We start from the raw sequence: 15,777 nt of genomic DNA, 5'->3' as shown, positions 1-15,777 counted from the left end.
GACTTCTCTACCACTTTGAAGTCATTCTGACATGTTTACTTTTGACTTCTTCATTCAACAGTTATTTGAGTGCCTGCTTGTGCCAGTCACTGCCAGAAAGGTACAATACAGTGTATTTAAACGCTTTGTTAGTGGAAGTACAAAGCGTTATTGGTAATCTGTAACTAGGGCATCTAATCTGCCTTCGGAGAAGGCCTCTGGAAGAAGTTAAGTAAGACTGAGAGCTAAAAGATAGGAGTTAGCCACATGAAATAAGATGAACAACTTTTCCAAGTTAACAAGTAGATATTTAGTCTCTTGGCCATTCATTAGTGGAAAATAATTATCAACATCATCTATAATTGCTTCATTTAATTCACTGCTTCAGTTTTAAGGATTTTTTTTCTTATCAACACAGGATTGTAAAACATGCATTTTCTAAAAGTGCAGTATGTCTAGTATTAATAGAAACTTTCAAGTGCTAGGCTGTTTAGTTGTTTTGTTATTTGTAAACTGTAAAAGAGACTACAATTTTGCTAATGACTCAGTGTATCATTTTTGTAATATTTTCTAGAGGCAAAAATCTTTAGAGAGAGCCAATATTATAAAGTTAGATTGGGCCCCTTGTTATGGTAGGATTCGAGGTCTGCCTTTTAAAAAACTATCTGAAAAATGTAATCTAAACTTTCACACACGAAATGTTTTATTGCAAAAAAAGTTAACGATTTATGTATGTAGAATTTTCTAATTTTTGTATATGTTGTGTATTGTATATTTTAAAGACTTTTACAGTTATTTTTTAATGGGAAATAATCCCAATACCAATTAAAGTTACTGACCTAAAGAGCTAGAAAAGCCTATGATTCTTATTTATTGTGAAGAGTCATTTTAGATGAAAGGTTATTTAAAGAATTCATGTCTGTATTAAATATTTAATTTGTCAGAACCTCACTGTTCACCTTAAAAGGGCTTAACTAGGAAGAGATCTTGGTTGTAAGAAAATTTTAACCATCCTGAGTAGAAGAATTGCTTGAGTTTGGTATAGTGGAATGTTGTAGAATATATCTGGAGAATAGACTAGAAAAGTATCATCATTTTGCCATTCACTCTAACAGATTTCTTTAACCCACTGAGCCACCCAGGTGCCCCCACTCTAACAGATTTCTTAAAGGAACTCTGGGTTTTGGTTTTCTGATTCTCTGGGATGTTAGTATTATAGTGGTTGTCTTCATTACTCTTGACTACAGTGGAAGGTGTAATTCAGTCAGTCCCTCAGAGAGCGTAACCTAAAGTAATGTGCTTCTACTACATTTATTCATTTGATTCTTACTTAATTTCATGAGACTTTGTAAAGGGAAATATTTCCACTAATAAATCAGTATTTAGGAGATGGATCCATGAAGCTCTTTGTGTTTTACATAGGGTTATTGTCTGAATGAAACTAGTTGTCATCAACAGTTGGCTGTATAGGAAGTGGCCTAATGCTGAAATATAGTCAAGATTATTTGAATCAAGGTTTTTGAATCACTGATCTGCCAACACTAAAAGTCAACTTAATTGTAATTTCTGTCCATACAGTGAAGCCTATGGTATCATGATTGAATATTCTTAGTCATTGGGAAACTTTGTTCTGAGAATATACCTGCCTTTTGATTATAATTTGGCTTTTCATTTGGACTTTGCCCTTAAGGAGAGAATGTGCTGATTCAGCGATATCAGGCCCCAGTCTGTGTGTCCTTTCTGGTGTTTTTGTGTTTTCATTATTAATGCCTTGACACCATCCCTCGGTTATACATTCCCTTTAGAAATCTTGGTCTTTTTTTCTCTGTTCCCTTACTGTGCCCTCCCCTGCTATTTTAAAGAAGATGGGAAAAACGCATTTGGTATGTGTATCAGAGGAGAAAGAGGGAACTTTTTCTGCTGTAATCTTTATGCTGTCTTTAAATCGACAGAATTATAGTTTTTATTCTAAGCCCAGTCTTGTACAAAGCTATTCTACTTCCTGGTTGTTATCGGAAATTGATATTTCTGACGAAATGATGGGGGCATTTGATGGGCATCTATCTCCATTTCCATTTCCAACAATTACTGGGTTGAACTGTGGTTTATCTTAGTAATTAGTGGGCATTCAGGAATTAGATTTAAAGCTTTCTAGACTTTGCTGTTAACCTGATAAAAAGTTTTTAACTCAAGCGTATGGCAGCTTTCTGCCACTGGACAAAGGGTACTGAGTCTTAGATGAGTGTCCAGAAATTCTGGGCAAAGGAAATTCTGAGTTCAGCAAGAATTGTTTTAACAGCATTAATTGACAGAAGCCAGTGATTTTTCTACTTCAGTTTGTAGCTTTTCCTACCCCTTCTCTTTTTTTTCTCTAAAGATTGTGGATTCTTTCCATACTTTCCATTTAGATTTTGCCATTGCTGTTCTTGGGTTGAACTCTCTCCAAATGTTTTATGTTTGGTATGTGTGAGATAATAGAAAAACATATTGGTCTCCACCCCCAGTTCCTTGCACAGAGCCCCTAAAACTCTTACAGTTTCCTAAGTGATAAGAGCACTCATAACCTCTTTTATTCTAATATTTGGTCCTTGACCCTGGCTTCTGAAACCCTTGTGAGAAGAGTGTCTTCTGTTTTAATGAGGTCACTCTGGGTGGGTTCTTGGATGGCTCCTAGATGAAGGCTGGTCACCTGAAAGACTATGCCAAGACCAAGCTTAGAATTTTCAGCCCACCTTCTATTCTCTTGAGAAGGGAGAAGGGCTGAAAGTGGAGTTGAGTGATCATGCCTATTTGAGAAAGCTTCCATAAAAATCCCAATAGTATGGGATTCAGGGAGCTTCCAGGTTGGGGAACATGTGGAGGTTCAGGGGAGGCCGTACACTTGGAGAGGACATGGAAGCTCTGCACCCCTTCCTAAATAGTTGGCCCTACACATCTCTTCCATTTGGATATTCATCTGTATCCTTTATCAAACTGGTAAATGTAAGTAAATATATTCCTGAGTTCTGTGAGCTGCTCTAGCAAATCAGCTGAATCCAAGGAGAAGGTCTTTGGAACCTCCCATCTATAGTTTGTTGGTCAGAAGCACCCATGATAACCTGGGCTTGTGACTGGTAGCGGGGGCGGGGTGGGGCAGTCTCGTGGGACCAAGCCCTCAACTTGTGGAGTCTGATGCTATCTCCAAGTAGTCATAACTAAGTCGGACATTAGGACACCCAGCTGGTGTCACAGGGAATTGCAGGGGTTAAAATCGCCACATATTTGGTGGTCTGCAAAAACCGTTCTAATGAAATATGGGAGTTTTATGTAAACAAAACAAAGTCCACATGACATGAAATGTCTCAGATCAGCAAAATAGCATCTTCTGGTTCATAAGTGCATGTTTTAGATTTAGCAAGCTTTGTGACCATGTAGGTAGACTTAGTATTTCTTCTACTTTGGTAGTCTTAACTGTGGGTGATTTAGTTAATGGCACTTGTAAGTTAAATTCAGCAACATGCTTCAAAAGGAAGGGGAAGTTCATATTCTTTTTTAGATGTCAAGGTTAGATGATATAGAAATAGCTTTATGTTTTTCATGTTTCATTTAAAAATTATGCAGCCATAATGCCAGAGAAAATTTTGGAGAAAAAAATTACCCACAGAATCATTATCCTTTTGCGTATTACCTGTAATTACAATCATAGCCAAAGATATTTTGTGATCTCTTGATACCTTAATGTACCAAACTCTCCTGCTTTTATCTAGTGTTCAAAATATGTTTTAATAGGTGTGTGTGTATTTTTTTTTCCCCCCTTAGTTTTCCTTTCTACCCTTTTTGGGCACTTTGATTTTATCTATTTTTTGTTGGTATAGATAATGATGCTTTGAACACTTCTGTGTATATAGCATTTTATTCCTGCTTAAGTTTCTCCTTAAGAATTCTCAGCAGTGGGAATAGTGGATGAAAGAATATAGTTTTATATTTCTTTAAAGGCATATATGATACTTAGTTTCATCCAGGGCTGTGGGGGAGATAAATTATTAGGTGTTTGATTTTGAAATAGTTTGGGAGCCCCATTACTGAATTTACCTAGAGACACAAGAATCCCATTTTATTTTATTTTATTATTATTATTATTTTAAGATTTTATTTATTTATTAGAGAGCTCATAAGCAGGGGGAGCATCAGGCAGAAGGTGAGGAAGAAGCAGACTCCCACAGAACAGGGAGTCTCTAATGTGGGACTTGATCCCAGGACCCTGGGATCATGACCTGAACTGAAGGCAGATGCTTAACTAAAGTCACCCAGGCGTCCCTGAGAATCCCATTTTAAATAAACTTTTAAATTAGTTAAATAATAATAAAAAAAATGTCTTTTAGCTAAGTATTTAATAAGATCTTAGGAATTTAGAGATTATTTTATCTAGTTTAACTCATCAACTGATGTCTGGGTGGGTACACTTACACATACCTGTGATTTGCTCTGGGGTTTGGAGGATCCTACAAAGTAATGAAGATAGGGCTATATAGATTTCTAGGATGTTTATGATTGAATATTAAGAAAGAATATTCAGCTTGTTTTGTTTGGATCCATGGAAAAGACTTAGAGACAGATTTTAGGATTAGTATAAAAGAAGTCTTTAATAACTTACTGCAAAAGAAAATAAGTGTCTCATAAATAACTCTTCTTTTTTTTTTTAGATTTAATTATTTATATATTTGAGAGAGAGCGAGTGAGTGTGAGCATGAGTTGGGGAGAGGGAGAAGCAGGCTCCCCACTGAGCCGGCAACCCGATGTGGGGCTTGATCCCAGAACCCTGGGATCATGACCCAAGCTGAAGGCAGACGCCAAATCGACTGAGCCACCCAGGTGCCTGCGTAAATGACTCTTAAAAAGAGCCACAATATTGTAACTCTTCCACTGCTTAGTTCTGAGTTACTTGGAAATTTCGTGTGAACTCCTTATCTACTTGGGATATCATATATAAATTTGGCGTTAAATCATAGGAGTCCTTTCTTGCCTTGTGACTGCAGGTGAAACTTTTTGGTTTATAAGGTCAGTTTCTTAGTCCCCATATCATGAAAATTCCTCAATTTCCTTAACCTAATATTTTTAAACTGTTAGGGTCCTGTGTTTGTGAGACTCTTAAAGACTTGTTAATGATATTTACATTCATATATCACACTCCTTTTTCATGTCTTCATCTCTTCCTACTTAGTATAGGAGATGTCTCATAAGCAGTATTTTCAGTTCCTGAAATGCTAACAACACAACCACACACACAAAAATCTTTCTAGGATTATTTTGCTCATTTTGCTAATTTGGAATCTTGCCCAGGATGGATTCATTACAACATCATACTAGAAAGCTCAGAGGTGTGGATATGTTTTTTGGGGGGGGGGGTGCTTATTAGAATAAATTAGAAAATAAAAAGAAGTTAGGGAAAGATTTTAAGGGACAAGTGCCTTCCCTCTTTTACCTGTCTAAAATCTTTAGGTCTGATGTTTTAAAAAATATTGTTGCTTTAATCTTGAGGATTTGAGGACTTTTTTTTAAAATAAATATTTTTGTGTGTTTAATCCTTTCTGTATTTTGATGCTGATTACATAGAAGCTAATTTGTGAAAGGTTGCTTTTTAGTTTGATGCTGACATACAGTATTGTTTTGATTATTGTCTTTCAAATAGTTATATCAAAGCCACAGGGTTTTTTTTTTTTTTTTTGCCTGCTCAGTGCATGTTGAAATGGGTTCAGTTTTGGCTTAATTTAGAGAACTTATTGCAGTCTTTAATTTTTACATAAGTACTTTACTTCAGTTTGTTGTTTTGCTTCCCAGTCATAGTACATTTCTTCCCCTTTATAGTGAGATCCAGAATCTGGGAATGTTGTATGATTATACCAAATACAGATGTGTCCAGTTAAGGGAGGACAGAAGCCAATTTTATTTGAGTTGAGTTTTAGAGTGTGTCATTCACAAATACGTTTGAGCTCTTCTGAGTTGAAAAATTCATAAAAGGCTGCTTTTTTTTTTTTTGCATGCAAACAGGTGAATTATTTACAGTCTTATGTGTTCTACAGTGAATTGTTAAAAGATAGTTTTTTAAATAACTTTTTATTACAGTGAAATAATTATAGGAAATATATTACTATGTTCTTGTCATGTCTGTTGATTTTTTTTTTATAACAATTCCTTTTCCTGTATGTTTCCCCTTGCCAATTAAACTGAAGAAATTTGCTTTATGAAATAGTTTGGAAATTAGAATAAAAAGAGACTTTTGAGACTAGCATTTTAATATATAAGCCGCTGAATATTTTAAGTTATAAAAGTTATTACAAAGAACATGATGATGCTTTCAAAGAATAGCCTAAGAATGACTATGTGACTTCTGTTAAGAGAGAGTTGAGTGATTTTGGAGGATTCAAATTAACATTTGTTTTCTTTCTGCTAAAAATACATAACTAATGTATTAAGGTAGATGTATTAAGGACTCAAATGGCAAACCTAGTTTTTCCACTCTGTGCTCTCCCACTCAACCTAGTTCCCGTTCTCACCGCTTTTCATTGTATTAACAACTATTGTTTTGTGGTTATTCTTCCAGTTCTTCTATCTTATCTCTCCAACCCCACCTCACTGCCCCCAAGCCCTTTTGAAGTCTAAGAAAGCAAAGTGATTTGTCATTAAAAAGTTGTTGCTATAACAGCTTTAAATATTAAATTTTGATTAATTCTGATAGTATTGTCAGGGATTTTTAGGGTACTTAACTACAATTGAGTCCTTTTGCATAATTATTGTATTCAGTGCACATGTCATTTTCAGAAGTTTTGTTTTGTTTTGTTTCTTTAAGCAATAGCTGTGACAGTAAAGGGACTGTGTATTAGGATTCCAGAGTCTTAACTTTTAGTCTTGGGTTATGTTAGTAATTGTCACCTTTGGTGAATCCTGTAATCATTCTAGGTCTTTTTTTAGCATGTGTAAAATGATAAGTTCAGTTTGTTTTATACCATATATGGTTTCTCTCAACTCTAATTTCAGAACACCCTTTGTTTTGGGAAATAGTAGGTATTTTAGGCTAGGGTTTTATCACTGCTTTAGAAGATGATGTTAGTCATTTGGGGTTAATTTGAAAGCCTTGGTTAGGAATTGAAACTCTTGGTTGTAGTAGTATTTATGTAGGAATTATGCTCTATTTAATTAGGCCATCTTCAGGAACACTTTGTGGCATAATGGAGAATAATATTTACAATTTTTTGTCAGTTTTATTTTCCCAAGATTCCAGTTCACTCCCTTTCCCCATGTATATGTAATGCATGAAATATTCAGTGAGAAGGGAAACAATGTCCAAATATGCTTCCTAAGGTATATGTGGTGGTTGGATTTATATAGTATGATAAAATTAATCCCATATGTTAGTGATATGTCTTGAAATTTTATAGTTTCCTCTTTATCACATTAAAATCCTCAGAGTTCTAGTCCTAGTTACTTGGTTTTAACATGGAACTATCAATTGTCTTTTGTTTTATTTTGTTTTTCCTGGAAGTTTTTGAGTGAGGGGAGTTTGTTCAGTTTTTTCACAGGATTGTCCAGGTAAGTTATTTTAGTCATTATCTCTTGCTTAGATTTTGCACTGTTCTCTTAACTAGCCTCCATGCTTTCACTCTTGCTGCCCATATGGACTGTTTGTCACAGTAGCCAGTGACCCTTCTTAAAAAGCACATTAGACTCTTTCACTCTTCTGTTCAAAACCCTCCAGAGGCCTCTCCCATCATTCAAAAAAGTCAAAGTCTTTAATAGAACCTATAAGGTCTTTTATCTGCCCCCAGTTTTGGAGAGAGTCTCTCTCTCTCTCTCTCTCTCGTGTTCTCTCCACAACCATTGTACTGGCCATCTTACTTTTGCCTTGCCCGCACCAAGCATATCTTCACTTAGTTGACTTTTTACATGCCTTGTCTTCTTGCCAAATATCTGACTCCATCAAGTCTCTTCTCACTTGCTTTATCAGAGGGGCCTTCCCCAAGTTTCTTGCACCATAGAGCATACCCCTTTCCATTGTGCTTCTTCTCCTTTATCCTCTTTTTCTTTATTGTACTTATCAACACCTGGTGTTACTTCTTTGTCTTGACTAATTCCCACTAGAAAGTGAGCTCTACAAAAACATCTCAGAAGATGATGGGTTAGACGTAGAAGGTGGGAAATTTTAGGACATCAGTTGCACTGTGCTAGTGAAGAATCCGTGGACAAAAGGACGAGACCAATACAAAGCGAAGGTAAAGCAGGGCTTTATTTCGTGCCAAGCATCGAGAACCAAACCGACTAGCTGGGGCCGCCTCTTACAGAGAGGGGACCCCTCCTAGCCTCACAGACTAACTTTTATAGAGCAAAGGCCATGTGGTTGAGCCTGGCCATACACAGGTGGCCAATGAGATTGCAACATAAAGAGAAAGCTGCACAGTCATACTAGGTCACACATGGGTGGCCAATTGAATTACAGTTCACCCCATAGTAGCTATTTGAACTAGCCTATCACCTTGGTCAGAATTGGCGCCCAAAAGGCTGGACCCACATTCTTTGTTAGTCAGGGAGATAGTATGGTGCTTTACTGATTGGATGTCTCTATCTGGCCTGACTGACTGGTCCTTGCATCTGGGCTCTGTTATCTCTCCCTGACCTGACATGTCCTGGTATATGGGCTCTTTTATCAGGGGCTGGTTGGCCATATTTTACTGGTTTCCCAGACTTGTTTCTAAGTAAGTTCCTTTGGCGGGGGGGGGGGGTGGGGGGGGGTGGGGGGGGTGGGGGGGTGGGGGGGGTGGGGGGGGTTGGCGTGGGCAGGGTCAGTTTTTAAGTTTTACTGCATAAACAACAAAATGGCTGTTCAACCGAGGTGAAATCACTCTGGCTAAATAGGCCCTTACACTAGGGTGAGGGCTTTGTGGTAGCAGACATTTGCCTTTCGCTGTTTCCTGGGCTAGCCTTGAGGATTTGGGCTGCAACATGGCTCTAGCTTCAGTACTACAGCACCTATGCCATATCAAAGCAATTGGGCCTATTTTGATTTTTTTTTTTGGTAGGAAAATGGCTGAGTAATCCAGTTGCAATTAATACTCTTTGCAAATCTTTGACAGTGAATTTCTGGGCATTAGCTGATGACCTATTCATTGCATGTACTGGAGTAGAAAGGGAAAAAATATAATTTTAAATAATGTCTAATTGTTTAGGGAGTTGACTCATATCTTCTGCCCTTTTCCTCAGTTTTGATAAACTTCCAAAACATTTTCCTTTTTTCAAAGTAAGGAAGATAAACATTTTTTCACTTTGGTTTTATTTATATTTATTTTTCCTTGACTGAATATGCAGATAATTAAAATAAGTGTGATGTTTGCTAAAATGAATAGCATGTTAGAAAGAGTGAAGTGGAATACTTTGGCCAGCATAATAAATTTTCTCCTTCTGTGTTAAGCAAAAGAAAAACGAATTTTGTTGAATTTTTCTGTTTTTTTATTCTTTTGTTCATAGCCCTTCTCTCCCCTCCCCACTCCATACCCCTGCCCTCAGTTTCATTTTTGTTAATTTTGGGAGAAAGTTAAAATCATATAAACCACTTCTTTCTTCCTCCCCACTCTCATGCCAACAATTAGGTCTCCATTTCTTTTCTCATTTTTGAGTGATAACTTACCTTCATTAGAAGAGTCCCAAGTCATAGAGTTGGGGCATTCATATACTATTGAAAGGAAAACCCTAAAATATAGTTTGAAATATCTCTTTGCAAAAGATATTTTTTCTCCCTACTTTCAATACCTATTAGTTATCTACAACTGGGTATATTTTGATCTTCTGGTGAACCTGATGCGTAAAGACTCAGCTGAATAAATGCTGGGCATGTAATAGGCATGTAATGCTTGTTACAAATCCTCTCTCCTGTTTTATATTTTAAGAAATTAGAACCTATGTATATACATGGGGGAAGTTTGCTAAATTGTAGCTGGCAGGGACGATAGGTTGGGAAAAGAATATGTAACTCAGGGTAGTGAAGTGCATTTAGTTTTTGAGTTAGAAAGATTCATATTTGCATCCAAGCTTATTGATTTTTGTTTTTAAGTTATGACCTGGTAAACCTAAAACTCTGAGTTTTATTCCCTCATGTTAGATTTGGATAATACAGTTGGTACAGACTTGGCTGTGAAGAACACCTGGGAATATTTGTGAATAGCTTTCTTAGTTCTTTTGTGGTTTCTGAGTGTAGATAATCAAACAGATGTGTTATTTTTGGACTCTTTTTTTCTCCTAATCCCATCATTTGTCCTGCTTTGTCTGAGTCTCTGTAGACTCATTTTCTCCCTGCTGCCACATTCTTACATCTAATTTGCACATTCCCCTCTGGGTGGCTTGGTCACTGTTTCCGGTTTTTGCCTATTTAATCTTGAAAGGAAAGATGTTACAGACCTCTGAGTTTCAGCTTGTTTCTTCTCTCATACTTAAGTAGTATAATCAGTGCACACTGCATAGTACAGAGTAGTCCAGTTACAAGAAAAGTTGGGATATTTATCATATTGATTATTTAACAGCAGCTCACCACCAGAAGTATTTGTTAAAATTCCTTGCAGAATTTTTAAAATTTACATTCCTGAGCCCCACTCTAGACCTATTGAATTAGCATCTCTGGAAGGGAGCCTGCATATTATTTAAAAGTTCCACTAGTAATTTTTATGTTTACACTCAGTGAAGAACTGGCTTGTTGGAAGACTATCTCAATCCACTAAGGTAGATCAATATTTACAAATGGTAGTTTTGATGGCCTCATGTTCTTTCCCAGAATCCTTCAATCACTTTTCTTTTACTCAAAAATCAAAATCAAAATGAGGCTTGGCATTGAAGCCTCACCGTGACCACCCTAGTTTATCCTGTTAACTATGATTCTTTTTGATAACTCTATTCCTACTACACCAAAACTGCAGTTAAGCATTATTTTCAACTACTTTTCTTATGATGGTCTAGAATGTCCTATTCTCCTCTCCCTTTCCTTGAGCTCTACAACAATTGCTTTCAGCTAGAAGTCGTATTCCTTCTTTGAACTCCCGAACACTTAACATACTTTATTTTTGGACTGATCTCACATTAGTCTCTAGATACCTTTCATCTCTACTAAGCTTTAAGCTTCTTGCTGATATATTTTGTGTCTTTGTGTGTTCTACCACCACCTACTCAGTAGAAGGGAACTTAGTACATATTGTGTGCTAAGCCCCCCCACCCACACCCACCCCCTCCACTGCCACCTCTTATTTTGAGAAAGGTTATTTGCATTTTTTAAACCTTTTTTTTCTTTTTTCCAGAGAGGAAGGGAGAATCCTAAGCAGGCGCTGTACCCAGCACAGAGCCTAGTACTGGGCTTGATCTCACAAGATCATAACCTGAGCCAAAATCAAGAGTCAGATGCCTAACTGAACCACCCAGGCACCCCAAACTGATTTTCATTTTTTAATGTTCACTGAAACTAAAAAAAAAAAAAAAATGCTCTGGTTTATTAAAGTCATCATAAGTCTTTTTCTGTAAAATGTAGAATTTCTTATTTTTCTTCTTGGATATCAGACCTGTCTTTTGACAGGATGGTTCTTACTTACAATTTGTGTTTTTGTGATAAACATAGAACTTAAGATGTCAAGCTGTCTTTTCCTTTTATAATGTTACCCAGACGTGATGATTGTTGGGAGACAGTACTTCATGATTTGTCACATGTTATGAATGTCTTGCAAGCAGAGGTAGTGACTGCCTTTTTTCTGGACTTTTATTTTTCATGGATGTTTATTTAACGAGGAGCCTCAGAAGATATATTCTCTCTAGAGCAAAGGGCAAGTTTGCTTATTGTTCAGTATAATAAAAATAGAGTTTCCCTTTTCTTAGTGTCCAGTATCGTAAAGACAACATTACCTTCTAGAGCAAAGATAGGCATGTTTATGCTCTTTATAAGAAAGTTGTGTTCCTTAACTTCAGGTCCCCTGTAACGTAACCCACTGCATGTACAGTTGTCACCCAGCCCTCTTTGCATCACTCAGTGGGAACTGGGGCTCAGAGAACTGGCACAAAAGCTGACACTGGCTACTGCTATTGCCATGAGTAATAAAGTTCTTTATTTTTAACCTAGGAGTCTTATGTCTTTCTCTAGCATCCATGAAACTGCAAGGATAATTTGTTAACTTACAAGTAGGATAAAAATCTCAGATCTTCCATAGTTCTTGACAGTAATATAAAAGCTACTCTTCTCAGAACGGCAAAATAGGCCTTGCTGAAACTAACTTGTTAAATCTTAAATCTAAAGTAAGCCTGGGTCTCTGGAAGCTTACTGGGATTAGGTTAGAATTCTTATGATATATACTATCTTCTCTCTTCCCCTTTTATTTTTCGTAAAATCAGATCAAGTCAAGTTAAAGGACTGTTATTCTGAGATTTCCTTCTGTCAAATGATGATGTTAACTGTAATCTCCTTTTTTCTCTCTTTTTCCAAAATAAAAGCATTGCTATTTTATATGGAGGAACTACACTGACAAGCATGTTGATTTGTTTACTTAGCTGAAGTTTGGAATGTATGCTGTCTTCAAAAGAGAAATGGGATATTTGAGAAGATTTTTTTTAATTTGGTTATAACATGACAATTTTAATGATAGATAACCTGATAAATTGATAAATGAAATAATATGTTGGATGGTGACAAATGTTAAGGGGGATAAAGGGAGGACAACAATGCTAAAATTTTAGATACTGTTGGCTAAGGAAGCCTAACTGAGGTGACGTTTGAGTGAGGAACTGAAGTAAGGAAACTAGCCATTTGACTGTCTGAAGGGAAAACATTCTGAGCAGAGTGAATAGTCAGTACAAAGGCTCTACAGCAAAGTCTCTGTGTGGTGCAAGACATTGAGGAGGCTGGGCTGTAATGCTTTGAAGACGTTATATTCAGAGGATTATAGTGTTACCGTTTGTCTTAGCTGTCTTTCTGTGTGCCTCAAGAGAACATTTGCTTTTTGCTTTTTATGTTTATCTGTTAGGTATTTCATTTGAGGAAGGGGTTTTTTTTCCTTTAAAAATAATTTTGAAAACTACTGAATTAGATAACTTTTCTGCATTATTCTTTAGTTTTCATTCATGGTCTCTGAAAGTGCCCATCCATCTTTCAATAGTGAACCTAATCCCACATCAGTGTGGGTTTTTTTTTTTTTTTTAAATTCAGCAGTTATTTGGACTCTGATTTAGACTTCATATGATTTATTTTTTTCACTTTTGTGTGGATTATATTCTTTATGTTTTTGTTGAAGAAAAGAGGCTGAGGCAGCCTGGAATAGTTAGAGAATAAGAGAGCATACCAACTAAAACCTCTCTAGCCAAGTTTTCTAATTATCCTTTGTTACTAAATGTAAAAGCTGGTTTTCAGTTCTTGTTGACCTTGGAACTTAACACCATCCCATTTCCTCCTTGAGACATCCTATCCTTCTGGTTGTACCTTTTATCTCAAGGCTTCCTCTTTTTTGGGTTTATATCTTGACTGCCTGTGCTATTCACTCTTCTTACCTTTTTAGATACTCTGACTTACTTTTTAGCTTTGGTTACCTCTATGTTGTTGATTCTCCATCAGAATTTCTGTAAATCCCATTCTTGAACTCTAAGTGGTTATAAGAATTAGCTTCTAAATTAAAAATAGAACGTCCCTATGACCCTGCAATTGTACTCCTGGGTATTTACCCCAAAGATACTGATGTAGTGAAAAGAAGGGCCATCTATACCCCAGTGTTTATAGCAGCAATGACCACGGTCGCCAAACTGTGGAAAGAACCAAGATGCCCTTCAACGGACAAATGGATAAGGAAGATGTGGTCCATATACACTATGGAGTATTATGTCTCCATCAGAAAGGATGAATACCCAACTTTTGTAGCAACATGGACGGGGCTGGAAGAGATTATGCTGAGTGAAATAAGTCAAGCAGAGAGAGCCAATTATCATATGGTTTCACTTATTTCTGGAGCATAACAAATAGCCTGGAGGACATGGGGAGTTAGAGAGGAGAAGGGAGTTGAGGGAAATTGGAAGGGGAGGTGAATCATGAGAGACTATGGACTCTGAAAAACAATCTGAGGGATTTGAAGTGGTGGGAGGTTGAGGGAACCAAGTGGTGGGAATTAGGGCACGGATTGCATGGAACACTGGGTGTGGTGCAAAAAATAATGAATACTGTTATGCTGAAAAAAAAAAAAAAAAGAATTGGCTTCTAACATATCCATTTTGATGGCCAGTGGGCAATATGGATTCAGATATCTAAAGCAACTTTTCATCTTTTCTCTGCAAAGCAAAAAGAACTTGTTCTTTCTCTATTTTGGTAAATAATATCCTTGTCTAGTTGGTTAAGCTAGAGTCTTTATGTTGATGTCCAGTAGTTAAAGACCATAGGGTACTTTGTGCCCATAGGTAAACAAAGTTGGGTTTATTGATGCTTTCTGCAGCAAAGGAAGCCACATGGAGTACCATGGAGTTTCTTGGGAAGATCATGCTTTACAGACTTAGAGAATTTGGGTTTTGATAGGTAATTTGGAGAGAATTCAGGGAAATGGTGGTGGTTTGTTTTGTATTGGGTACTGTCAGGAATGGGGATAATTCTAGGATTTGGGTGTCTTAATAAATCTTATCTAGGGGGATGAGGACAGGGTGAGACTAGGACTGTAATTGGTAAAGAAGTGACAGTCACTCATGGCAGGTGGGATTTTTTTATGTGATTACACAGAGACCTTGCTTTTGCTTGTACTCTGTCAGACTCAGACTCAGACAGGCTTGGTTTTGCCTCACTTCCATCATGTGCACAGAAGACTTCAGCTGATGTTGGTCACCTGTGAGATTCTGTCTGACAGGAAAACACTGCAGCCTAGCTAGGAGTGCTGGGCCACCTCCTTGCTGTAAGGGGCTGCTTTTCTCTCTTTCTCACTTATTTGGAATAGATATAAAAGGTCAGGTACCATTTTGGCAGCAGGAAGTTGAATGAAGAGTATTTTAGACAGGGTATATGGGCAAAGAATTTGCATGATATTGGCTATTTATGTGAGAAGTGGCAGTGAAACTTACTCTACTTGAAATGTATCAATAGGATCTAATGTTACTTTGAGTTAGAGGTGCCTACTGTGTTTACTCCTTACCAGGAAAAGAGGGGTTTAGAGCATGTCTCATCCATATGTATCAATCACATATAGAACTTTTTAAAGCTAAATGTTTGCATGCTTAATGTGGGCCAGGCACTAAGTATGTAGATTATCTTTTTTAATCCCTCAGGTAGCTTGGGTTAGAAATGAAAGGTGCATATCTCTGGCATTAGGAACCAAACTGGAAATCCAAGTGAGGCTACTGGTATGGACTATTAAGTAATGTTTAAGAGTGTGAGTTTGGGTTTGACTCCTCCCTACCGACAGTTAGTAGTTACATGATCTTAAGCAATTTACTTATCCCCTTAGGACCTCTGTATTTACACCAACCTCTGAGGGTTAGTGATAACTTAGTAAGTACAAGATATACAATAGCTGCTATAACTGCTTTTATTGGCTCTGTGACTTTGAACCAGTCACAAAACTCCTTGGAGGGTTGCCTGGGTGGCTCAGTGGGTTAAAGCCTCTGCCTTCGGCTCAGGTCATGATCCCAGGGTCCTGGGATCAAGCCCCGCATCCGGCTCTCTGCTCCGCAGGGAGCCTGCTTCCTCCTCTCTCTCTCTGCCTGCCTCTCTGCCTACTTGTGATCTCTGTCTGTCAAATAAATAAATAAAATCTTAAAAAAAAAAAAAAAACCTCCTTAGAG

The 15,777-nt window shown here is 37.2% G+C and overlaps 1 protein-coding gene across 6 annotated transcripts in view; it reads left to right on the top strand.

The window, feature by feature from the left end:
* GTF2E1 (general transcription factor IIE subunit 1) overlaps positions 1 to 15,777 on the top strand; it is a 45,451-nt gene that overhangs the window by 5,998 nt on the left and 23,676 nt on the right. The window lies entirely within an intron of this gene.

Source organism: Mustela erminea, chromosome 1, assembly GCF_009829155.1.
Source record: "Mustela erminea isolate mMusErm1 chromosome 1, mMusErm1.Pri, whole genome shotgun sequence".
Taxonomy (NCBI): domain Eukaryota; kingdom Metazoa; phylum Chordata; class Mammalia; order Carnivora; family Mustelidae; genus Mustela; species Mustela erminea.
This window is presented reverse-complemented; position numbering and strand designations above follow the sequence as displayed.